The sequence below is a fragment of the Chiloscyllium plagiosum genome, unplaced genomic scaffold (assembly GCF_037043375.1).
Source record: "Chiloscyllium plagiosum isolate Xiang-an unplaced genomic scaffold, Cpla_swu_hap1 HiC_scaffold_48, whole genome shotgun sequence".
Classification (NCBI taxonomy): domain Eukaryota; kingdom Metazoa; phylum Chordata; class Chondrichthyes; order Orectolobiformes; family Hemiscylliidae; genus Chiloscyllium; species Chiloscyllium plagiosum.
The window spans coordinates 33,469,315-33,494,149 of NW_028270186.1; the positions used below are offsets into that span (position 1 = coordinate 33,469,315).

General features: G+C 46.1%; 1 long non-coding RNA gene across 7 annotated transcripts in view; it reads right to left on the reverse strand.

Moving 5' to 3' along the window:
- Nucleotides 1-24,763, reverse strand: part of LOC122546437 (uncharacterized) — a 44,123-nt gene extending 19,360 nt beyond the window's left edge. For 2 of the 7 annotated variants that reach the window (XR_015754791.1, XR_015754797.1), the window contains exons 1-5: nucleotides 24,655-24,763; nucleotides 18,260-21,134; nucleotides 15,830-15,962; nucleotides 7,305-7,536; nucleotides 5,326-5,481 (exon numbers count right to left, since the gene is read on the reverse strand). This is a non-coding gene — a long non-coding RNA (uncharacterized LOC122546437). Of the gene's footprint in view, nucleotides 1-2,533; nucleotides 2,617-5,325; nucleotides 5,482-7,304; nucleotides 7,537-15,829; nucleotides 15,963-18,259; nucleotides 21,135-24,654 lie in introns of all 7 variants that reach the window. The other 5 variants (XR_015754795.1, XR_015754792.1, XR_015754794.1 and 2 more) reach the window with 5 other exon arrangements.
- Nucleotides 24,764-24,835: the final 72 nt, after the last annotated feature.

A 24,835-nucleotide genomic window follows, 5' to 3' on the forward strand; every position in this document is an offset into this window, starting at 1 on the left:
GAACCACACAGAGTGTAATTAAAACTTCCCAGTCTAAAGTGACTCATTAAGGGCAGTGTTTGTCACTGGCCACCCGGGTGTTTTCCTATCTTCCTGGTGGTGGAAATTGAATAAACATTTGTGCACCTTGTGTCTCACACCTACACACACACACCATGGGTGCTGGGGAAAAATAAGCACTACCGCAGTTAGGTGGTAGTGTGGGGGTTAAATTTTAAAAAAAAAAACAGGAGAAAAAAATATATAAACAGGAGAAAAAAATAAAAAAAAAATAAAGTGACTCATTATCTCCCTGTCTCTGAGGCCACTCTCCCCTTCCCTGTTTGTGTCTCCCACATTCACCAACAGCTGAGTCACGTGGCACTGCATTGGCTGGGTTACTGGTGACGTGTCATCCCACTGGCCACGCCCCTCATTCACTCCCATTGTTTGGATGACCAGCTGGTTCCACTTGGTCCACCAGTCCCACCACCTTTTCCTATTGGTCCGAAGCTGCCATCAATCAGCTGGACCCCATTGTGAGGTCAGTGGTGGGATCCTCCCCCTGTCTGAATCACACCCAGAAGGTGTGTGGATGGTGTCAATCAGGAACAACAAGCAGAAGGTGCTGGGAAAGCTCAGCAGGTCTGGCAGCATCTGGGAACAGAAATATGTCCAGTGGCCCTTCCTCAGAACCGATGGGAGCTGGGAAAATTAGAATCTTGACAGCATGGAAACAGGCTATTCGGCCCAAAATGTCCACAGAGTCCCTCCGAAGGGTATCCCACCCAGACCCATTCCCCTACCCTACTACAGTATATTTCTCCTAACTAATGCACCTAACCTACACATCCCTGAATATTATGGGAAATTTAGCTTGGCCAATTCAACTAACCTGCAGATCTTTGTATTGCAGGAGATAGGGGTTAAAGTGTAAAGAACAGGGAGGGACAGAACCCAAAGAGAGACTGGAACATTTGGAAAGAAAAAGGAGTGGATTACGATCTGGCTGGGGGGGGGGGGGGGGGGGGGCATAGCTGTTAATGGAGGGGACAGGAACCTGTGTCTGGCAGCATCTCAGTGGAGGTGGCCGAAATGACAACTGATGATCTACGTTCTGCTGCAAAAACAGACCCCGAGCTTCCAGCTGCCTGCCACTTTAAACACACGAGCCTGTTCCCTGGCCAACATCTCTATCTCATGCTTACTGCTGTGTCCCAGTGAAGCCAGAACATACCAAATGGCCCCATATTTCGAGGACTGCAATTTCCCCTCCCATGTGGTCAATACCATCCAATGTATCTCCTCCACTTTCTGCACCTCTGCCTTTGAAACCCACATCTCCAACTGCAACAAGGAGAGAACCCCCCCCCCCTCCACCAAGTCCTTACCTTCCACCCAGATACAACACATCATCTCCTGTCATTTCCACCAGCTACAATCAGACTGCACCACCAGATTCTTCAGGGGTTTGACCGAATAAATACTGATGTGTCTGAGGGTAAATACTGAGTGGGGGGGGTCTGAAACCACATTCTGAGCCAGTCACAGAATCAAGGGTTCTGCTTTGGGTTCGTCAAGTTTAAGGCAACACAGACACGGGTAAGGGGTTTCAGTAGCAATGGAGCCAGGATGAGGAGGAGATAAGCAATGGTTTAAAGACTGGAATTCCTGGTGTTTGGGATTGTGTAGATGTCTAATCAGAAGGTCAGCTTCGTGTCAGATATAACAGCAGTATTGTGAAGAGTCTAGTTCTGCTGCATAGTTCCCAGTGAGAGGGAGAGGCTCAGCAGTTAGGGAAAGGAATTTGTCAGGCAACGGGTTTAACCATTACAATGTTTTATTGGAGGAAACTGCACCTAATCGAGTAGTGGGAGCGTGGTAAGCAGTTTGATAACTGAGTAACAGTGGAGTAATGGAGAGGGATGATGGGGAGGGAGAGCTGGGCATCGTCAGTGTACATGTGAAACCTAACATGGTACTTTTGCACAATGTCACCTCCTGGCAGTATGTAGGTGTGATACAGGAGGGGCCAAGGATAGATCCACGGGGGACACCAAATGCAAGGAATTCAGAAAGGAAAGGGAGAGGGGAGATGGAGCAGGACTTTCCAAAAACCGTGAGGTCAAATGTCAGTTTTTCACAGAATGGGTGAGACTGACATAACCAGAAAAGATAGAACAAGAAACAATGTCAGTGAATCGGTGAGGGGGACTGATGTGGAGGAGGAGAAAAGAGAGTTGGAAAGTCAATGGTTTAGTGAGATTAGGGTAAAGGGTCAAGATGAGCTCTGATAAGGCTTGACATGAGATAAGATTGGAGATAGATGTAGGCTTGGACAAAAACCGGGAACACCACATGAAGCAGTTTGACTCAGTGGGCTAGTGGGAGGGAGGGAAGCAGCAGATCGGATTATCTCAGTCTTAGTGACAGAGAAACTCCATGTGCTCCAAACTCTTGTTGTTGGAGGGGAGAGTGGAGGAGACAGGAGGATGGACAGTGTTTACAAAGAAACAAAACCTGGGTAAGTGATATTTAAAGTGAGTGAACAAACCTAATGTATTTAAATTTTATCCAAAATATTAAAACAAACGACTGAAGTCCTGGTTCGAATCCCATCTTGGCAGATGGTGGAATCTGAATTCAAGAAAAAATAACTAGAGTTAGGAATCTCCTGAACTCCATGGAATCATTGTCAATGGCGAAAAACATCCTGCCAACCTGACAGTCGCCCAGCAAGCTACTCACTGAAATAATCACTGCAAAGTTTCAACAAAGGAATGAAACTGGATGGACCACTCAGCATTTAACAAGGCTCCAGAAAATACAACCACAGAATCAGCCCTCTCGATGGTGCAACGTCCTCCAGACGAACATCTGGATTTTGATGCCAAACTGTGCAGAGCTGTCTCACAGCCCAATCAAGGAACAGCCTGACATAGTCATACTCATGAAATCATCCCTTACAGACAATGACCAGACACCACCATCACCATCCCTAGATATTGAGATTGTGGTGATGGAAAAGCACAACAGGTCAGGCAGCATCCGAGGAGAAGGAGAATCGATGTTTCGAGCCTAAGCCGTTCATCAGCCTGACCTGCTGGGTTTTTCCAGCACCAGACTCTTGACTCTGATCTCCAGCATCTGCAGTCTTCACTTTCTCCTGAAATCTCTGGATATGTCCTGCCCCACCAGCAGGACAGACCAGGCAGAGGTCGTGGCACAGACAGAGAAGATTTGCCCTTGGAGTACTCAGCATTGACTCCGGACACCAGGAAATCTCATGGCTCCTGCTGATTATCACGTCCTGTCCTCCCTTGGCTGATGGATCAGTACTCCTTCATGTTGAACAACATTTGAAGGAAGCACTGAGGAAGTAAAATGGTGTCAAACGTACTCTGGGTGCAGGATTTCAATGTCCACAATCGAGACCAACTCTGCAACAGAATTACTGACTGAGCTGGTCAGGTCCTAAAGGACATAGCTGTTCATCTAAGTCTGCAGCGGGTGGTGAGGGAACCAACAATAGAGAAAAACATACTTGAACTCATTGTTATGAATTGACCAGCTACAGATACATCTGTGCATGACGGTTTCAGTAAGAGTGACCATCACACATTCCTTTTGGAGACACAAGTCTTGGCTTAAAGTTGAGAAAAACCTCCATTGTGTTGAGTGACACTATCACCGTTCTAAATGGGACAGACTTTGAAGAGATGTAGGATCTCAAACTGGGTATCTCTGAGGCACTGTGGGACATCAACAGTAGCAGAACTGTACTCCAGCACAATCTGAAATCTCATGGGTTTGTACGTCCCGCACTCACCCATCACAATGGACAGGAAAGGAGGGCATGCCATGAGCAGCACCAGGCAGACCTAAAACTGAAGTGCCAACCTGGTGAAGCTACCAAACAGGACCATCTGCATTTCAAACAGCATCATCAGCAAGCAACAGAGCTAAACGATCCCACAACCAATGGAACAGATCGGAGCTCTGCAGTTCTGCCACACCCAGTTGTGAACGGTGATGGACAATTAAACAACTCACTGGAGGAAGCATCACAGAAATCCCCACCTTGACTGATGGAGGGGCCTCACATACCCATGCACCAGATAAGATGACAGCATTTGCAGCAAACTGCAGCCAGAAGTGTAAAGTGAGATGATTCATCTCAGCCTTCTCCAGTGGTTTCCAACATCACAGATGTGAGTTTTAAACCAGTTTGAATAACATCAAGAAATGCTTAAGTCGTGCAAAGGCTACGGGCCCTGCCAATATTCTGGCAATAATACTGATGGCTTGTGCTCCAGAACTTGCCACCAACCAAGCCAAGTACCACTCCAGCACTGGCATCTACCGACAATGTAGAACATTGCCCAGGCATGTTCAACACAGGGCAATCCAACCCAGCCAATTTCCCTCTATCAGTCCACACTCGATCAGCAGTAAAGTGATGGAAGATGTCATCAACAGGGCTATCAAGCAGCAGTTGCTCAGCAACAGCCACCTGAGCGACACTCATTTTAGGCTCCACCATGGCAACTCGGGTCCCGATTGTGGTACCGCCCTGATTCACAACCTGACGACCAACTGAATTCCAGAGGTAAGGTGAGGGTGACAGCCCAGTCCCACTCCAAGATCACTATTTCTAGCTGATTCTCCCCTTCTCTCAGCTCATATACTCTCATCCACCTTGTGTTATCTCCAGAATTCATTATCCAAACTCACTCCTGGCCAGCTTCCCACATTCAACCTCCTTGTAATCTCAAGAAAAACTAAATCTCTGCTGCCCAAGTACTCCCTTGTACCAAAACATGTTGATCCATCAAAAGGCTCCTATTCATAATCAATAACATAGAGCCACAGAGATATACAGCATGGAAACAGACCCTTCAATCCAACCCGTCCATGCCGACCAGATATTCCAACCCAATGTAGTCTCACCTGCCAGCATCTGGCCCACATTCCTCAATTTAAAATTCTCATTCTTGATTTAATTCCTGGTTGTAATCATCCCTAGCTCGCCGCATCACACATCCTTGAAGACCTCGACAACCCATTGTGTTCGAAACACCAAATGATCTGTTCATTCATTATTTCACCTGTGTGGCTGCTTTTACAGTTGCCAAAGCAACATTTTCTGACATTCGCAGCCAAAACCTCACAGGTCTGCTTTCCTCCTTTAAGACATTCCTCAAAGACTGCTTATTTGGCAATGCTTTTGGTCACCTGACCTAACATCATCAGTCTCTGACCTTATGTCTAAAGTTCCCAATAATATTTTTGTGAAATTATAAGCAGGATAATAAAACTATAAACTGTTCTTGATTTGGACATTACCTTCAAATCATCACTGTTGCAGTAGTGAATACTCTGTAATGTCTCTTACCCAACCACATTGTGGGAGTGTCTTCACCACACAAACTGCAGCTGTACAAGAAAGTCAAACATCACCCTCTCCACAAGCAACAGGGATTTGGCATTAATCACTGGTATCTGTGGAAGGAGAAACACAGTCGATGTTTCAGGGAGTGCAAAACGGATTACAGGGAATGAAAATGGTGCAGAATTTGATAGTTAGAAATGGAAGGAAAATGCACTTGCTTATTGGAAAAAGGAATTCTTGACTGTCAAAGATTTTCCAGAAAAAAATTAATAAGCAGCACATGGTCAGGGGCTGGGCGGCAGTGAAAAATAAACTTACAAAAATGACTGTAAATGTAATAGTAAAATACTAAACAGACTAAAATTACACCCATTGTTCGATACTAAGCAAGCTAGATATTGACAAAGTGGTCATAAGGGAGCCCAGAAATGAAGCAGAGCAGTATAAGCTGTTGTGATCCCACAGTCATAGAGATGTATAGCACTGACACAGACCCTTCGGTTTAACTCATCCATGCCAACCAGGTATCCGAACCTAATCTATTCCCATTTGCCAGCACTTGGCCCATGTCCCTGTAAACGCTTCCTAATCATATCATGTGTCTATTTAGATGCCTTTAACATGTTTTAATTGTACTAGCCTCCACCACTTCCTCTAGCAGCTCATTCCACCCACTGCATGAAAGAGTTGTCCTTTAGGCTTCTTTGAATTTTTGCCCCGTTCACCCTAAAGCAATGCCCTCTACATCTGGACACTCCTACTCCAGGGAAACCACCTTGTTCATTTACTCTATTCATGCCCCTCATGATTGTATAAATCTCCATAACATCACCGCTCAGCCTATGGCACTCCAGGGAAAACAGCCCCACCCTTTTATGCCTCATCCTGTAGCTCAAATCCTCCAACCCGAACAACATCCTTGTAAGTCTTTTCTGAAACCTTTCAAGTTTCACAGCACCCTTCTGATAGGAGGCAGGCCAGAATTGCACACAATATTCCAAAAGTGCTAACGAATGTCCTGTACAGCAACATGACCTCCCACATCCTATACTTAATGCTCTAACCAATAAAGGAAAATACACTGAACACCTTCTTCATCATCCTATCTACCTGCAATTTCACTTGTAAGGACTATGAACCTGCAGCCCAAGGTCTCTTTGTTCCGCAAGCGTCTCCAGGGCCTTGCCATTCAGTGTACAAGTCCTGGGATGAAAAACGTGTTGCTGGAAAAGCACAGCAGGTCAGGCAGCATCCAGAGATCAGGAGAATTGACATTTTGGACACTCATGTCCGAAATGTCGATTCTCCTGATCTTTGGACGCTGCCTGACCTGCTGTGCTTTTCCAGCAACACGTTCTTCAGCTCTGATCTCCAGCATCTGCAGTCTTCGCTTTCCCCTAGTGCATAAGTCCTGCCCTGACTTGCTTTTCCAAAATGCAGCACCTCACATTTATCTAAATTAATCCGTATCTGATCAATATCTCACTGTAACCGGAGATAACCTTCTTCACTATGCACAATACCTCCAATTTTGAATGACCTGCAAACACAGTTACTATAGCAAGTCATTTAAATGAATGACGAAACAAATCCAGAAACAAACATCCATTTCTCTGAGTTTGAATGTGCTCTGTGTCAATCCTGCCCAAAGACTCTGTACCAGAGAAAGGCTGCACATGCGCCTCGCTGCACCTTGCCCCCTACAAAGATGGCGACCGCGCACGTGTCGAGTGAATCGTTGCCCCGAATAAAGATGGCGGCGCTCACTCAGGCCTGCAGCCGCGCTGAGGCAATAGCCCGTTTACTACAAACACGGGACTGGGACGTTCAAATTTGTGTATTCCGACGTGCACAATATGTTTGGAAAACCTCTCCGCTCATAGCAACACAGTTTTTCTCCCGTTTCCCTCTGTTTATTTATTTTTTTCCTTACCGTATCTTTTCGCTCCATAACTTCCCGAGCATTCAATACAGCGACTCTCCGCCGCGCGCGAGGGTGATCACGTGGTTTAGTCTAGTTCCGCCCATCGTTCACTTTGATTGGTTGGAGGACCAACCTGCACCCAGGTCCTCCAGCTCCGCCCACCATCCTTTCATTGGTCCGGTGCTGACATCAATTACCCGGGGTCCCTTTGTTGGCTAGAGCATGCGCGGTGTGTCCTGATCTGTTGGGTAATGTGATGAGAGTGTTTATTGAGGGGAAGGATTCCCTTTGTGTGAGCTCTGCAGTAGATTTCCTTTATTCATGGAGGGCATTGACTTCCTCGTCATGACTGTACAGCTGTGATTGATGAACCAACGCCATCTGAACCAGTACATAAACACCACATTTTCACAACATCTGAGATCTTCAGCACATTGTATCACACTCTTCTTTGGAAACAAAAAAAAACATGAAATGGAGCCTCAAGGAATCGGAGCATTCATCCCCTCCAGCTTGTTCCCCCCATTCTATCAGATCATGGCTGGGCCAACCCAGACCTCAACACCTCTTTTATGCTTGATCTGCATAGCCCTCAACTGCTCAATATTTCAAAAATCTATCTGCCCTCTTTTAAAATAATTTGAGATAGAATCATAAATTCCCTACTGTGTGGAAACAAGTCCTTCGGCCCAACAAGCCACACTGACCCTCTGAAGAGTAACCCAACCAGATCCATTCCCCTACCACATTTAGCTTTCACAATTATTTGGGCTAGAAAATTCTGGCCATTCACTGAGATAAAAAAATTCTTTACATGTTTTACAAAATGAATTTTCCATTATGTAATGTCCCCTGGTTTGAGACTTCATTGGTGCTAGAAGATCTAGTCAACATCTACCCTGTCAAGCTCCTCAGAATCTTGTTTCCATAAGATCACCCCTTATATTATGTGGGTGGCACAGTGGTTAGCAATGATGTATCACAGTGCCAGAGACTTGGGTTTAATTCCTGCCTCAGGTGACTCTCTGTGTGGAGTTTGCATGTTGTCTACGTGGGTTTCCTCTGGGTGCTCCAGTATCCTCCCACAATCCAAAAAAATGCAGGTTAGGTGAATTGGCAATGCTAAATTGCCTGTAGTGTGAGGTGAAGGGGTAAATGTAGGGGAATGGGTCTGGGTGGGTTGTGCTTCGGTGGATCGGTGTGGACTTGTTGGGCCAAAGGGCCTGTTTCCACACTGTATGTAATCTGTTTGTCGAGATTCAATTGAATAATGACCTAACCTGTTTAGCTATTCTTGATAGGTCAACCTTTTCGTCCTCGAAGCAGCTAGCTGAATGTTTTTTGAATGGTCTCCAATACTGGTTTATCCCTTATTAAATATGGGAGCTAACATTGTATACAGTACTCCAAGTGAGGCCTCAGCAACAGCCAGTGTGGTTAACCAATCCTCACTCCATGCAAATACATTGCCCCTGACACAGTGAGGTCCTGTATTATGCAATTAACTTTTCTGAAGCACCTTATCATTTGCATTTTTAAAATCCAAATACAGAACTTCATTGGATTGCCCTTTATCAGCCCTGCTTGTTATCTCCTCATTGAACTGTCGCAAACTTGTCATAGTGTCTCTTTCACAAAACCAGTCTACCATGTTTAATGATAAGCTTTACCAAATGTCCTGCTATTTATTACTTTAATATTCGACTCTGCCGTATTACAAAAGCAGATACTAAACTAACTAGTCTACAGTTTCTTGATTTCTGTTTCACTTCCCTTCTTGAACATGTTCATCAATCCACTGGATGCTTCCAGTATCCCCTGATTCTGGAATATTCCAATCGATGCCTTGAATATCTCTGCAGTCAGTTGCCTTAAAAATGTTTGATCCAGGCCATTAGGTCCTGTCTGCCTTTAGTCCTATTACTTGGTCAATACTTTGTCCCTTGTGACAAAGACTGTTATAACATTTTTCTACCCATGATTAACTTGCTTATTTGCTACCTTTGGGATGATAACGGTATCCTCCTTCATGAAGATCAATATAAAATATAGTTTTAAATTATCTGCTGTTACCTTGTACCCATTATCAATTCCACAGTCAGAGCCTCCAAGGGTTCGATGCTGACTTTAGATATTCAATTTTTATATACCTGTACAACTCTTGCCATTCATTTTTGCTTCTTGCCAATTTAGTTACATGATCAGTTTTCCTCTTTTTAGTCATCCGCGGCTATGTCATTCTTTTCCTTATGGGTACTGCCCTTGACTGCCTTTATTACCCACGGGCGGTTCACCTTTCTCTTCGAGTTCTCCTTTTTGCTTCAAATTAACTTTTGCTAAGAATTATGTAAAACAAAACTCATCATATTACAGTGACTGAGCATGTGATTTTTTTTAAACGTTGGATGCCTTAATGTTCTCATTGGGTTTTGCTGTTTCAAAGAAGAGCTGAGATCATCTGCAAAGGAGGTGGCAGCTGATTCACTGTTAATTTCCAAACTTAATTTGAATATTTGCAAAAAGAAATTATTTGCATTACTGTGAGAGCAGGGATCTAGCCAAATAGCTATTTTAAAAAGGTGGCACAGTTGTGATGGGTTGAATAGGGGCCTCTGATTTCAAAAGCACAATGTGATCCAACTGGTCTTCTATTCTGTGCTGTACTAATTCTTTCTGATTGAGATGACTGGGTTGGCATGTGCGCAGGTTGTAGCAGGATCTCTGACTGCCACAAACCGATCTGGGGGGACAGCTCCTGGGTCAGTGACAGTGCTGTTGGACTAATAGAGGCAGCAACATTCAGACTTCATGAAGCAACTGCGAACCAGGGCTGCGAACCCACAATCCAAAGAACTGCAGGTTAGGTGAATTGGTCATGCTAAATTGCCATAGTGTCCAGCGATGCACAGTTTCGGTGCATTAATCAGGGGTAAACGTTGAGGAATAGGTTTGTTTGGGATACTCTTTGGAGGGTTGGTGTGGATTTGTTGGGCTGAAGGGCCTGTTTCCACAAATTAGGGATTCCATGCTCTGAGTAATTTGGGGGATCTAACAGAATCCTGGTATTCAGAGGGTTCTCTGTTAGTTAAAATTGTATTGCGCACTCAGCTTATGTTACCTTCTGAAGCTATTTGAGGTAGACTGCTCTGTGCAATTTCACAGAACAGATGCCCTGGAACCAATCAGGGAACAGCTATTTTAGACCTGATAATGTGATTGATTAATGAGCTCAAAGTAAAAGACCCTTTTGGTAAGATGCAATGCAGCATGATAGAATTTAGCTTGAGGGTGAGGAATTTGGTTCTTCAACTAGTATCTAAACTTAAAGGCAGTTACAAGGGTATAAGGTAGTAGTTCGCTAAACTGGAATGGGACTATAGTTAGAATGTTAAAGCAGAAGAATATATTGGATTAATCACCTCCTTGAGCAGATGATTAATCCAAGGATTCTAGCTCAGCCCTAAATTTGAAGTTCAAGTTCTAAACCTTTCAGTGAGCAATGGAAAATAACAAAGAAAAATGTCAATCATTTATTGTCTCTCCAGACTCTGCTTCTGTTGCCACTGAGTACTCCCTTAAGTTCGACGAGTCAATGACAAAAGATTGAAGAGAAATCCTTCCATTCCCTTCTGCCATCAGAGAGCCATAACCGCTTTAATATGGGGAGGAAACGCAGCCAGCAGGATGACTCAGATGAGGACATAGTGCTGGACCAATGGCCTCTCCAATGGATTAGGGTGAGTGGTGGTAACAATTACTGGGATCTCAGTGCTTGGAATAGTTGGTCCTCTCCATGTTCGAGGTATCTTGCCAGGAGATTCAGTTGGAGAGGACGAGGACCATATGGTGTAACGGGTGTGAGCCAACAGTTGGGCAGGGCCTGAGTTTTTGAAAAGAAATTGAGTACTACTCAGTAATAATGTGCCCAGAGTTTATAAATCTTGAAGAAGGATAAATACTTCACATTGTTAATCTTTGTGATCGAGTTCCCATGCAGTGAAGACAAAGATTAATATTTACTGGGATTCCTTGCTCACCCAATCAGGTACACACAAGCTAAATCTGACTGCTAAGAATGTTCCTGAATTTACACTTTTCTACTGTCCATTAAAGGTGATAATAAGATAGAAAAGAAAGGGGGTGTTTGCAGAGGAATTTGATTTGTACAAGAAACATTTGTGCAGATAATAAGAGGTATTCTAATTGGAAGGATATGGTTAGTGATATCCTGCAAGGATCGAGGTTGGAGCCCTAATTATTCGCTATTCATAATGAAAGGAAAGCCACAATCAAAATTTGGGGCCACTCTACAGATTACAGCGATTTCAAGTGTAGGTAGATGAAGCATAGCAGTAGAAAGCAATCTTGATAGATTCAGTAAATGAAAATAACGACAGATGAGTTTGTGTCGGCAAGTGAGAGGTTGGATCAAAATAAAATGTTTCTTGATTGTGAAAATAGAGAGAGAGAGAGTGGAGTCCAAACAAACTTGGTGGGATTGATCCAGCTGTATAGTTTATGAATATGTCACAAACTTGTTCAGAAAAGTAATCAACAGGCCAGTGGAATGTTGACATTGATCTCTACCGAAGACTAGAAACCAAAGGCTGAGACGTCGTGCATCAGCAAATCAGAACCTAGTTAGACCAAGCTGACAGGGCTGGGCACCATGGCTTAAGGAGAGTATCACTCTGAGTGGAAGTGCAGTGTAGATTTACTGAAGTGATACTTGGATTCCAAGGCTTAACTTAAGAAGAAAGATTAAACAGATAAAGTGTAAGAGTCAGAACATTGAGGTGTGATAACGGGGAACACTTTTATACACAGAAATGGGTAAAGTTTGATAAAGTTTCACAAACAGCGATTGATTGGAAATCATTTGCGAGTTTTAAATCTGAGGTTAGTAGATTTTGAATGAAAATACTGAAGGATTATGAGACAAAGACAGGGATTTGTCATGATGATGAAGATTACCATGATTTGGGTGGATGGTGGAATAGGCTCAAGAAGCTAAATAGCCTCCTCGTGTTCTGATGATGATGTAACCATGGCACCCTTATTCTCTGCAAGGGCAACTCCTGTTGTGTTTCTGGTTATTTGTCAGAACCTGGCAGCAAATTAGTGACTGGAGTCCTGGCCAGAATATTATCAGTATGAAGGACTTCGCCGGTCTTAGTGTTTCACAGATGATGAAATGACACAGCCAACATTTACTAATCCTGATAAATATTGGGATAGTTTGATGGGATCACTTGTGATGCAGCATGATTAGCATGTCTGATGATACTCCAACTATTTTTTAAGTGTTGCTGTTGTCTGCACTCAGTCCGGTGTTTTCGTGGATTACTGAGCAAGTTTTACTTGAGTCAGGGGAAGCAGCTCACTTCACTGTGTACTGTTTGTCTTCCTGTCTTTAACTGTCCAGTATTATTTGAGCATGCCCTTCTCGGGGAGACAAGCCAGTTTCTCTCCATTCACCGTGGAGATGGTGTAACAGTACATGGAGGAGGAGGAGCTGCGTGCACAGCACCAGGTGTCACTCCTTAGGCTGCGAGGACAAGCCTTGAAGGAAAAGCCCAAAACAGAGCTGGCCTGGTTGGAGCCCCAGAAAAAGGGAGGCGCTGACCTATGCAGCGATGTGAAGCTGAATAGCCTTTCAAAAATGTGATGTTAGAATGTGCAGCTCCTTCCAGTAATCCTTTCCAGAGAAGGGAGGAAAACCAGAGTCTTTTCTCATTGCAGTGACCCTGTTGTCCAGAATCTAGGTATTCACACCATCATTCCCCATAACACTGTTGTGGATTTAGTAGAATGAAGTCAATTTTGATTTTTTGTTTCAGATTTTTAAATTCGTTCTTTGAATTTAGATGTTTCCGGTAATGCTGGTATTTGTTACCTTTCCCTCATTCTCGAAATGGTCACGGTGGTGAGCTGCCTTGAGCCACTGAAGTCTGCTGGGTAAACATGAACATATCAACCCTCGCGTGCTGTTAGGTTTGGAGCTCAGGGTTCTGTAGCAGACTGATGACGGGTCAGGCTTTTCAACATTTTGTTTTTCACTGGATGTCAGCACTGCTGGCAAGGCCAGTGTTGTTGTCCCTTCTTCATTGCACTCTTGCCCTCTGTCCTGCACCTTCTCCCTCCCCCTCTCTCTCGCCCCCTCTATTCCCCTCTCTCGCCCTCTCTATTCTGCTCTCTCCCCCTCTCTCACACGCCCCCCTCTCTCTCACGCCCGCCTCTCTCGCCCCCCTCTCTCTCTCCCCACTTTCCCCCTCTCTCGCCCCTCTCCCCCTTGTCTCTCCCTCTCTCTCTACCCCATCTTTCTACTCCCTCTCTCTCTCCCCCTCTCACTCCCCCCCGACCCATCTCTCACTCCCCCTTCTGTCTCCCCTACTCTCTCACCCCTCAATCCCCGTGTTATTCTCTCCCTCTCTCCCCCCCTCTCTCGACCCCATCCCTCTACCGCCTCTCACTCCCCCCCTCTCCACATCTCTCTCCCCCTCTTTCTCTCCCCTCACTCCCCGTGTCATTCTCTCCCTCTCTCCCCCCCTCTCTCGACCCCATCCCTCTACCGCCTCTCACTCCCCCCCTCTCCACATCTCTCTCCCCCTCTTTCTCTCCCCTCACTCCCCGTGTCATTCTCTCCCTCTCTCCCCCACTCTCTCCCCTCTCTCATTCTTCCCCACCCTCCTCTCTCGCGCCCTCTCTCCCCTATCATTCTCACCCCTCTCCCCATATCTCGCTCCCCTCTTTTCGCCCGCCTCTCTGTCCCTCTCTCCCCCAGCCTCCCCTCCCCTTCTCTCTGCCCCCTTTGTCTCCCTTTCTCTCGTCCCCTCTCGTTCTCCCACTCTCCCTTCCACTCTCTCTCCCCCCTCTCTCTATCCTTCTGTCTGTTTCCCCCCCTCTGCATCCCCCTCTCTCTCCCCCATCTCTCTACCGTCTTTCTCTTCCCCCCTCACTCCCCCCCACACTTCCTCCTCTCACTCCCCATCTCTCTCACCCCTCACTCCCCGTGTTATTCTCTCCCTCTCTCGACCCCATCCCTCTACCGCCTCTCACTCCCCCCTCTCTCTACCTCTCTTTCTCACCCCTCACTCCCTGTGTCAATCTCTCCCCATCTCTCTCTCCCTCTCATTCTCCCCCTCCCTCCTCTCTCGCCCCCTCTTTCCCCTATCATTCTCACCCCTTTCCCCTATCTCGCTCCCCTCTTGCGCCCCCCCCTCTGCCCCATCTCTCCCCCAGCCTCCCCTCCCCTTCTCTCTGCCCCCTGTGTCTCCCCTTCTCTCGTCCCCTCTTGCTCTCCCCCTCTCCCTTCCACTCTCTCTCTCTCCCTCTCTGTATTTAACCCTGTGTTGTCAATTGATCTCACAGCTTCCGATATACTGTTTTCAAGGCTCCATCCGTTGCCACATCTTATATTTGCTAGTATCCTTTTCAGACTGTCCTTCAGCCACTCAGTGACATCCCAGACTCTGCAACCAGGGAGGCAGCGTGCCAGCTGGTGTCGCATCTACACTGTCACAGACATCTGCCTGATGCCCGAACAATGCAATCCCCCTATCACTATTGCTCTCCACTTCTTTTGTTTTCCTTCATTAAATTCAGAGAAGGTTCATTTAAACTCGGAAGCAACAAATGTAACTTTTCGATTTGAAAATGGAGGGAGGCAGTAAACAGGGCCACTGCTGAAAGTCTGCCCAAGCAACAATGTTAAACCTTTTCATCGTTCTGTGGTTCCTAACATTGATACATTTCCTGTACTATAGTATTGAAGTATTTCAGGGGGTGCGTGCTGCCTTGTTACGGAAATAAGAATAAACGACGTAGTTCTCCAAAAATAACTAGTTGCTTTCATTCAGAAAGTGGTTGCTGGTTCCTCTCGTGGTGGCCAGAGGGGATCGCTCTCCCTCAGCTCACGGCCCCGGCACGAGTCACCTGTTGCCTCCTCTCGCTTCCTCGGTGTCAGACCTTCCCCGCTGGTTGTGGCCATTCTTTTTGTGACGATTCTTTTTGTGACGTCACTGCGCAGCCGCTTGCGCCTTTGCGTCATTCAGCGCATTGTGAGAATGTCAGAAATAATAGAATGTACAGGGACAGGAGCAAAGTGTCCCAGAGAGAAAAAAAAAATCTGCTGCTTGTACAGTGACACTGGGAGGCCAGCAGAGGGCGGTATTATATCAGTTTAAAAAATGAGGGACTGACAGTGACAGAGAGTCAGATACATTTCTTCATCAAATGTTAATTAATTCATTGAGTGATCAACTCACGTTAACACGTCTGGTAATATTGGATCGACACCCTCACTCCCAGGCCCCCCCCCCTCCCCTGTCTTGGGTAGTTCTTGTGCAGGTCGTCCTCTTCCTAACAACATTTGCAGCTCTTGGACTGGTTGTGCTCCTTATTCTGATATCCTCCTCTTTGCAGTTCCTGCTGAGGTTCATTTTACAGTCTGCTACCATGCACCCAGAAAAACGGAAAGTCTCACACACTCTCATTACTAGGAAGAAAGTTTGAACCATAAGCATTTATATTACCTATGTGGTATTTCAATAATCCCATGCATTGCTGAAATCATCTGGACGATGGGCTGATAGCCGAGAAATGGGATTTGTGTGTGTGGATCTTCATTGTCTGCCAGGACCATTCATTTACATGTTTCCCTGTGAGCTATGAGGAACAAATGAACACAAGAAATAGGAACATGAATCTGGAATTCGGCTCCTCGACTCTGCTCCGATTTTTAATACAATCATGACCGATCTCATCTATGAAGTGCTTTAAGAGGTTAGGAATAGCAAACATTAACTCCCACATTGCTCAGGTCCTCGGTAATTCGCCACGATCGTACTAGATCTATGCAGACCCCATCTCTCTGGCACTTCTCTTTGGAACATCTGGATAACATGGACACCTACATCAGACTTCTGTATATTGGCTTTAGCTCTGCCTTGAAGACCCTCATGCCAACAAGAGTCATTGACATTTCTGAGTCCTAGGACTTTCCTCACATCGAGAACTGGATCTTTAACTTTCTGACCTGCACATCACAATGAATGAGGATAGCTAGAAACTCCTCCTCTTCAATAATACACAATACTGATGCCCTTCAAGGCTGTGTACTCAGCCCCCTTCAATATTTCTTACCCTCTTTTGAGTGTACCGCCAAATTCAGCTCTCACTCCATTTACAGATTTACTAATGACACCACGATAGTGGGTAGGTCTCAAAACCGACCTAGATTACACCTCCTCCCACCCTGCCCCCTGTAAAAACGCCATCCCATATTCTCAATTCCTTCACCTCCACCGCATCTGCTCCCAGGCAGACCAATTCCAATACCGAACAACCCAGATGGCCTCCTTCAAAGACCGCAATTTCCCCTCAGACGTGATTGACGATACTCTCCACTGCATCTCCTCCACTTCCTGCTCCTCCGCCCTTGAACCCCGCCCCTCCAATCGCCACCAGGACAGAACCCCACTGGTCCTCACCTACTACCCCACCAACCTCCAGATATCGTATCATCCTTCGTTATTTCTGCCACCTCCAAACAGACCCCACCACCAAGGATATGTTTCCCTCCCCTCCCCTACAAGCGTTCTCGAAAGACCACTCCCTCCGCGACTCCCTCGTCAATTTCACATCACCCACCAACCCAACCTCCACTCCCAGCACCTTCCCCTGCATCCGCAAGAAATGGAAAACTTGCGGCCACACCTCCCCCTCACTTCCCTCCAAGGTCCCAATGGATCCTCCCATATTCGTCATGAATTCATCTGCACCTCCACACACAATATTTACTGCATCCACTGCACCCGATGTGGCCTCCTCTATATTGGGGAGACAGGCCGCTTCCTGGCAGAACATTTCAGAGAACACCTCTGGGACACCCGCACCAAACAACCCAGCCGCCCTGTGGCTGAACACTTTAACTCCCCCTCCCACTCCGCCAAGGACATGCAGGTCCTTGGCCTTCTCCATCGCCAGTCCATGGCAACTGACGCCTGGATGAAGAGCACCTCATCTTCCACCTAATAACCCTCCAACCACAAGAGATGAATGCAGATATCTCCAGCTTCCTCATTTCCCCTCCCCCACCTAATCTCAGTGCCAATCCTCAGACTCAGCACCACCTTCTTGACCTGCAATCTTCTTCCTGACCTCTCCGCCCCACCCTCTCTCCGCCCTATCACCCTCACCTTAACCTCCTTCAAACTATGCATTCCCAACGCCCCTCCCCCAAGTCCCTCCTCCGTACCTTTTATCTTAGCCTGCTTGGCACACACTCCTCATTCATGAAGAAGGGCTTATGCCCGAAAGGTCGATTCTACTGTTCCTTGGATGCTGCCTAACCTGCTGTGCTTTTCCAGCAACACATTTTTCAGCCCTGATCTCCAGCATCTGCAGTCCTCACTTTCTCCTACAGGAAATAGAGCTTACTGACATAGTGTAAAGACAACAATCTTTCCCTCAATTTCAGCATTGGGAACTGGCCATTGACTTCAGGTATTGGACTGAAGGACACACACTGCTCTCTGTCATTGGTGCTGAGTTGGAGGTGATGGACAGCTTCAAGTTCCCAATAATAAATATTACAAATAATCAGTCTATCCATGTCAACTCTACAGCCAAGTAAGCACATCAATGCATCTGCCTCCTCAGACGGGGAAGAAAATTTAGCATTCTGGCAATGACTCTGACCAATTTTAACATTGCACCGCAGAAAACATTCTATCCAGACACTTCGTATGGTAACTGCTCTGGCCGTACTGCAAGAAATTGCAGAGTTGCGTGTACCTAACCCAATCCATCACGCAAATCACATTTCCTTCCATTGACTCGGACTTGGATTCCTACTGCTTCAGGAATGCAGCCAACACAATCAAAGGCCCCTCCCCCCACCGCAATGCTCTTTCCCAACGTCTTCCAACGGACAGAAGATGCAAATGTTTGAAAATACGCACCAATGGATTCAGGAACAATTTCTTCCGTGCTGTTATCAAACTTATGAATGGACCTGTCATATATAGAGTTGATCCTTCTCTGCACCTGTTAAAAAGCTGTGAAACTAAATTAAACTGATGCCCTTATGTAAGGTATAATGTGTACTGAAAATAATGCAACACAATTTCCCCACAGCGCTGGAACCGACGTGACAATGTCAATGGATTAGAATCCATGATCGAGAATGAACTCCTTTACAACAATCCCGTTTTCATAGTGTTTCCCATGGTGCAGGTATCCTTGTGTCTTTCTGGTTGCATTATTAATTAAAGACTTGTCCTTCTAGAAAGCAAAGTTGTGGCTTAATTGTTCCTGGGAAATGTGCCATGATTTTCCAGACTTTCAAAAACAAATGGAATCTCTCTCCCCAGTCATCATGCTGACATGGACTTGGCTGTGTCTCAGTACTTTTGCAGTCACACTGAGATTTGGAATATTCGCCCATGGACAGAATACACACCTTTCCTTCCAGATGAAAAGGCCAATGATATTCAGATCGGCACGGATCAAGTAACTATCACATCTGAACATGAAGTTCAATTTGAATTTCTCATCTGCAAATCCACTCTTTCAGTACCATACAACAGAGCACACAAGTTACCACTGTTAATACAGAATGGAAATTCATAAGACAATTGTAGTATTAAACTGTAGCTTCCTTGTTCCTCCAAAGCTTTAAGCCTCAGTCTCACAATTTCTCTCTTCTGTGAACTGAAATCCAAACCAATCGCCCCACTCCTTTCCTCCACACCCAGTTCTCACACACTCTCTCTTCGAATTCAGTTTCCTAGCTCCTGATGAGAACCATCCTGCATGCACTGCTTCCTGCAACTCTGGCCAAGACCCATCTTACTAAAATGAGCCAAATTAGAATTCTAATTGCAGGCCCATCCTTGTCCCTTTCCATAACAACTCTGACTCTTCACAAAAGAGTTCTGATAATTTTCTGCAAAACGCTGCACCACTGATAGTCTGATCACATGTCAGGGTAGCAAGAAAGGGGCCATTTCCCTGGGTCCTGCTCCCAGAGGGATGACGCTGCTAATGATAGATTAATTCCTCACACCCACAGCCTCCTTCCCAGGCACTGACCCAAGACTGCACATACTCCCACAGTTGCCAGCACTGCGACCGTGCACTGGTCTCCCTCCTACAGCACGTGCTCCCGATCATACAGGAGTCCGGGTGATTGACAGCAGCTGCTGCCCAATATATCAGAATCCCTACAGTATGGAAACAGGCCCTTCGGCCAAACAAGTCCATACTGACCCTGCAAACAGTAACTTACACAGACCCATGCCCCCTAACTAATGTAAATAATACTATGGGCAATTTAGAATGGCCAATTCACCTCCCCTGCACATCTTTGGATTGTAGGAGGAAACCCGCTCAGACACGGGGAGCACACGCAAACTCGACACAGACAGTCGCTCATGGCCGGAATCTAACCCGCGTACCTGATGCTGTGAGGCAGCAGTGCTAACCACTGAGCCGTCTCTATCGAGTGGAGGGGGCGTGGCTGGAGGACTGGGTCAATGGGATTGTGAACAGTGAATGAATGTGGATGACACTGGGGGATGGACAGGTCATTGAGGGACAGGAGCAGTGCAGCAGCAAGAGGGGATCCTGGACAAACTGAGCAATGGGAGAGTCTGACAGGAGAGAAACTACAGGAAGGTTCTGTTTGGAGGCTCAGGCAGGGACAGCTGGGAGACAGCATGGCCTGGTGGCTTGGGCAGGTTTACTAATCAGCCTCTTCAAAGATGCTTTTACACAACTCTGAGCCTGATCCTCCTGGTCCAGAGGTAAGGACACTTACACTATTTCCTGGTGGGCAAGGAATACAGAGACTGCCTTTCAAAAGGAACTCACCTGTGTTGGTGACATTAACAGGACTCAATACAGACTCACTGACAAAATGCTGGTGTACTTAAACTTCATCCAGAATATTAACACCTATAACTGGGCAACGCAGACCCGAATGTACAGAGTTAAATACTGGATACTATTAACAGCTTTGTGCATGAGAAATCATATCTCATGAATTTGACTCAGTTTTTTTTGAAGAAGTAACAAAGAGGATTGCTGAGGTCAGAGCATGGACATGATCTACATGGATTCAGTAACGTGTTTGACAATGTTCCTCATGGGAGACTGTCAGTAAGGTTGGATCGCATGGAGTACAGAACTGGCCCGAAGGTAGAAGGCAGAGGGTGCTTTTCAGGCTGAAGGCCTGTGACCAGTGGAGTGTCACAAGGATCGGTGCTGGATCCACTACTTTTCGCCATTTATATCCATGATTTGGATGTGAACATAAGAGGTATTATTAGTAAGTTTGCAGATGACATCAAAATGGGAGGTGTAGCAGACAGTGAAAAAGATTACCTCAGAGTACAAGGGGATCTGGATCAGAAGGGTGAATGGGCGGAGGAGTTCAGTTAAGAAAAATGCAAGCTGCTGCATTTTGGAAAAGCAAACTTTAGCAGGACTTATACAGTTTATAGTAAGTTCCAGGGGAGTGCTGCTAAACAAAGAGTCCTTGGAGTGCAGGTTCATCGTTCCTTGACAGTAGAGTAGCAAGTAGATAGGATAGTGAAGGCAGCAGTTGGTCTGCTTGCCTTTATTGGTCAGAGCATTGAGTGTAGCGGTTGGGAGGTCATATTGGGGCTGTACAGGACATTGATTCGGCAACTTTTGTAATATTCCATTCAATCCTGGTCTCCTTCCTATCAGATGGATGTTCTCAAACTTGAAAGGGGTCAGAAAAGAATTACAAGGATGTTGCCATGGTTGGATAGGCTGTTTTCGCTGGAGCGTCAGAGGCTGAACGGTGACCTGAAAGAGATTTTTAAAATCAGGCCGGGCATGGATAGGGTAAATAGACAAGATATTTTCCCTGCGGAGGGGGGAGTACAGAACTAGGGGGCTGAAAGGGGAGGGTAGGCAGAGAGGGGGTGGACGGAGGGTAGGAGAGGGTGGATGGATCGAGAGGGTTGGGACAGAAATGGGTGGGGACAGAGAGGGGGGATAGAGAGGGGAGGCACAGAAATGGATGGGGACAGAAAGCGGGATTAGAGAGGAGGGGAACAGACAGGGGGATCAGAGGGGGCGACCGACCGACAGTTGGGGGGGCGACCGACAAAGAGGGGGAACAGACTGAAGGGGGCAACCGATGGAGGGGTAAAGAGACGGGTGTGCGACCGACAGGGGGGCGACTGACAGAGGGGGGACACACCGAGGGGGCAAAAGATGGGGGGACAGACCGACAGATTGTGGGACAGACCAACGGGGGAGGGACGACCGACGAGGTGGGGGAGCCGACAAAGGACTGACCGACAGGAGGGGGGGAACCAGACAGAGTGGGGGGAGGCAGGGGGGAACAGAGAGGGGGAAGATGGAGAGTTATTTTATAGATCTATAACTCAACCCTGTTCGTGTTTTCTCCTCCTCACCTTAATTTCCTCTGAAGGGCTCAGAACAACTGCATAGTTCCGGGAAAGTGGAGTTTCGGGGAGATCAGGTGCTGAATGTGGCATTTGGGACACTGACCTTTAATGGAATGTGCTGGTCAATAAATGGACTCTGGTTTGATTCCACTGTCTGTGTGGTATTTGCACATTCTCCCCGTGTGTCTGCGTGGGCTTCCCTGGGTGCTCTTAATTTCCTCCCACAATTCCAAAGACATGCACTTTAGCTGGATTAGCTTTGGGTAATGGTAGGTTACAGAGTTAGGGTGGAATGCTGTTCCGATGGTTGGTATGGTCTCATGGGCCGAAAGGCCTGCTTCCACACTGTAGGGATTCTGTCACTGAGTATAGGGGTTAGGAGGTCACGTTGTGGCTGAGTAGGGCATTGGTGAGGCCAGTTTTAGAATACTGCATTCAATTGTGGTCTCCCTGATTTCAGAAAGATGTTACCAGAAGAGGACTAAACCTCTTAATGACAAGTTCTTGGGAAGTGTTGACAAACAAACAGACCACGCAGTGTAGGTTGATTGTTCCTTGAAAGTGTGGTTGAAGGTAGACAGGTCGGTGAAGGTGGTGTGCTGTATGCTAGCTGTTATTGGGCAGTACATTGAGTATTGGAGTTGGGAGATCATGTTTCGGTTGTACAGTTTATTGGCTCGGCCACTTTTGGAATCCCCAGACTGCTTTCAATTCCAGTCTCCCTGTTACAGGAAAGATGTTGGGAAACTTGCAAGAGTTCAGAAAAGTTTTACCTTGTGGTGCCAGTATTGGAACATTTGAACCATAGGGAGAGGCTGAATAGGCTGAGGCTATTTCCCTGCAGCACTGGACATTTTAGGTGGCTTTATCGCACTTTATAAAATTATGAGGAGCAATGATAGGGTGACTAGTCATGGTTTCTTTTTTCCCAGGGTAGGGGAGAACAAACAAATGTGAATCTTTTTTCCAATGTGGAAATGACAAATTCTAGAGGAGAGATGGCAATTTTAAAGGATGTGAAAACCGAAACAACTGAAGATGCTGGAAACCAGGAAGAGAAACAGAAGTTTCTGGAAAAGCTTAGCAGGTCTAACAGCAGGTGCGAAAATAAATTAGAGTTAACGTATCTGAGGAAGGGTGACCAGACCAGAAACTTTAACTGATTTTCCTTCACAGATGCTGCATGACCTGCTGAACATTTCCAACAACATCTGTACAAGTTTAAAGGAAGTTGTTTGGAGTATATACCTGAGAGTAACTTTATAAAGTGCGAGTCAGACCACATCTGGAGAAATGACAGAAGTTTTGGTCCTTTTATTTAAGGAAATACGTCATTTCATCAGAGGCATTTCACAGAAAATTGACTGGGATGATCCCTGGTTTGCAGGGATTATTTTTTAAGAAAAGACTGAAGAAGTTGGGACTCTACTCACTGGATTTGGGAAGAATGAGAGGGGATCTCATTGTAACATGCAGGATACTTAAGGAGTTTGACAGGGTAAATACTGGGAGGATGTTTCCCATCATGAGGGAGTCTGGAACCAGATTCTGGGTCAGTCACGGAATCATGAGTTCTGATTTGGATTCGTCAAGTTTAAGGCAACACCGACACGGGTCAGGGGTTTCATTAGCAATGGAGCTGGAATGAGGTGGAGATAAGCAACATTTTAAGAGATTGGAATTTCTGATGTTTGTGATTGTGTAGATGCCTGAAGGTCACCTTGGGGTCAGATATGAGAGCAATATTGTGAAGGGTGCGGTTCTGCCTCAGATAGTTCCCAGGGAGAGGGAGGGGCTCAGCAGTAAGGGAAAGTAATTTGTAATAGCAACTGAAGGCAATGGGTTCAATCATTGCAACGGTCCGTTGCAGGAAATTGCAGCCAATCGCGTAGTGAGAGCGTGATGAGCAGTTTGATAACTGAGTAATGGAGAGGGATGATGGGGAGGGAGAGCTGGGCATTGTCAGTGTACATGTGAAACCTAACATGGTGCTTTTGGACGATGTCACCTCCTGGAAGTATGTAGGTGAGAAACAGGAGGGACCAAGGAGAGATCCTTAAGGGACACCAAATACAAGGAATTCAGAAAGGAAAGGGAGAGTCGGGATGGAGCAGGTTTTCCAACAACGGTGGGGTCAAATATTAGTTTGTAGCAGAATGGGAGAGAAGGACATAACCAGAAAAGACAGACAGATAGAACAAGGAACAATATGTGATTTGGTGAGGGGGAGTGATGAGGAGGAGGAGCAGCCCAACTCCAAAAGCACTATTTCTACATTAGTGACATCACCCAACTCCACCCTAGTCTCAGCTCATTGACCGAAATACTCGTCCATCCCTGTGTTATCTCCAGACTTCATTATCCAAACACTCCTGGCCAGCCTCCCATATTCAACTTACATGTAATCTCAAGAGTGTCTAAAACCCGACTGCCCAAGTGCTCACTTGTACCAAAACTTGTTGATCCATCAAAAGGCTCCTATTAACAAGCAACAATTTCAAATTCTCACCCTTGATGTAATTCCTGGCTGTGAACACCCCTGTCTCCCTGCACCACACAACCTGTGAGACCCCGACAACTCATTTTCTTTCAGACTCCCAACGATGAGTTTATTGATTGCTTCAACTGTCTGGCTGTTTCTACCGTTGCCAAGGCAACGCGGTCTGGAATTCCCACCCTAACCCCTCAGACCTGCTTTCCTCCTTTAAGGTATTCCTGAAAACCTGCTTATTTGGCAATTCTTTTGATCACCTGACCTAATATCCCCATCTGTGGCCTTACGTCAGAAGTTCTCAATAGTATTTCTGTGGATTTATAAACATGATAAAAAAAAACAAACTGTTGTTGATTTGCACATACATTGTCAACTCTTCAATGTTACTGAGTGAATAATCTATAACAGCTCTTACCAAACACATTGTGGGAGCACCTTCACCACACGAACTGCAGCTGTACAAGGAAATCAAACATCACCTTCTCCACAGGCAATGGGGCTTTGGCACTGATCATTGGTATCTGTGGAGGGAGAAACACACAGTTGATATTTCAGGGAGTGCAAAATGCATTATAGGGAGGGAAAATGGTGCAGAA